This window comes from Trichoplusia ni, chromosome 10 (assembly GCF_003590095.1).
Source record: "Trichoplusia ni isolate ovarian cell line Hi5 chromosome 10, tn1, whole genome shotgun sequence".
Taxonomy (NCBI): Eukaryota; Metazoa; Arthropoda; class Insecta; order Lepidoptera; family Noctuidae; genus Trichoplusia; species Trichoplusia ni.
The window spans coordinates 4860673-4863082 of record NC_039487.1 but is presented as its reverse complement, the minus strand read 5'-3'; positions in this window follow the sequence as shown (position 1 = coordinate 4863082).

Here is a 2410-nt window from a genome sequence, read left to right as displayed (position 1 = left end):
AGAATACAATAACCAACTTATATGTATATAGGTATGCTTTGACATAATTACCTATATTATTATATATATTATGACTTTTTCAAAGCTAAATGTGTTTTCTTAAAGATTTTTAGACATCACTGCCAAGCGGTGAAGGTATACAATGTCAGGAAATATGGGTTCCAAATATTGGAATCTTAAATCTCCAACCCGCAGAGATCTAACCTAGAGATCAATGCTCTATCTTTTCTTTATGGAGTATGCTCAGCTATAGGCTGGTAAATTTTATTATATTATTACGCTGAAATGAAAATGAAAACAAATAAGTTTGTTCTATTGCTATGGGTAGCTTTTGTACAGCTTAGTCAAGAGTTAGTAAGTAACATTATTTAGTTTAAATACAAATGTAAAATTTTACCAGAGCTACAAATTCAGAATGGTCAGACAATTTGTCGTGCTGACGTTACCGGGACATAACTCTCTCGGGCTATTTTGCAAGCCGTTAAAATAGAGTATAAATGTACGTCAGTAAAATTATGACTCGAATCCGATCGTTAAGAAGATTTTTATCACATATCGTTAAGCCCAAAACTGGATATGTATTGAGTTTATCTACGAACAACGCACCCAACAGGAAATTTTAACGCCTTTTTTGTACTACATTATTTCATGTACTTAGTATAATGTAATGGGGGAATGATATTATAGTAAAACCCGCTATAATGGAATGCGTGCGATAATCTATCGACGCATCACAAATAAAGCGGGCGCTGCATATTTCGCGGACAGACTCACAGAGCTCGGACGGGCCGCTCTGGTCGCGTAAAACGATAAGCTGTGTGATTTATGACATATAAACGTAACACTTCCGCAGGCTTAGCACGCTAGATTTACACAACAATGCCAGACTATTCCCTAGTATCTACAGTACAAAAGATTGCTCGAGAGAGTCAGTCGTTCCCCGTTCCGCGGGACTATTCATTCATTCGTTAATTCTATTTATGAATGTCATAAAGCCCGGACAGCACTACTGTAGCAATCTGTGGCCGATACAGACGTGCACTGCGACATGTTTATGTATAATTGTGATACATAATGCTATACCGACGTCGTTACGAGATTTATAGCGATTTATACAGGTGATCTACTGTTATGGTATCTCCTATATATTATGTACATAAAACACGCGTATAATGAGTGTAAACATGCGTATGACAAACACCGCCTGGAGCTTTGCTTAGTCGTTAATTAACTTTTACGTGCGGCAACGATAAATCTCTCGGATAAACAGATTATCATAAGGAATAAACACAACGCTTGTTATACCGATGCAAATAGAGAAATAATGAGCCAAATACAAGTTATTGTTTGTTTGGGCAATATAATGTATGATTTACTAAGGCGCAGAAACTATTGAATAACAAAATAGAGAATTTATGTGGAATACAATGTTATCTATGATCTGTAATTTAATATAACTTGTACCTACTATATTAATATTAAAATATAACCTACACTACACCCAAATGTTTAAGCAATCAGTAAATTTCTGTTTCTTACTGTTGCTTTGCTAAACGTATCTTAAAATTTTGTTTCATCATCGAATAATAGCGATTTATATTCTATATCAGATTTACACGACATCAGTACTAGAATATTCTACCGATGCATGGCAGCGAATCCAATAGAAGATAGGTACGTTTCAAATTTGCGGCTAACCGCCATCCAGTCGGAAGTCTACGGATTAATTTATAAAGGAAATTTATTGAAACCACCGACGTTATCATTCGAACCGGTGGTTAGCGTGTTGTTAACGAAATAATCATAAGCCACAATTTTATTTACATTATATAAAAGAAAAATAACAAACATGACGTTAGAATAAAAGAGGGTTCTTAGTCAATGAGGTCGAATAGATATCTGAAAACACTCGCTTTGAAATAGAAACTCCACAATAATGTTCTATCTGAGTTCCACACCAGTAAACCCTAATCAGAATTAATTAACTACCAATTTAGACACAAACAGCACAATCTAATCTCACTGAGATAGCCTTAAACTACGCAAGCATTTATAAACCCAGAGATTAGAAGCATTAACATCATTATTAACCTAATTTCTTAAGTACTACGAAAATAATTCGTGGAAAGAAAACTCACACCACTTAAAATGTGCTTTATCTAATTTTCCGACGCTTTCTGTTCTCGCTAAATATTGGCCGACCGCGGCTTAGCCAGGGCAAAAACCTGCTTCGTAAGATTAGCTAGTTACCTAATGTAATGGAAAACACTTCTAAAGACGCCGCTTACATTATACTATGGAGATTATATAGCTATATTGAGGCTTAGTTCGCCCTGATTCGCTTATTCACTAAGAGTTAAGTAGATCTATAGGAAAGCATTTATTTTGTACCTAGAACTCGATTATTTCT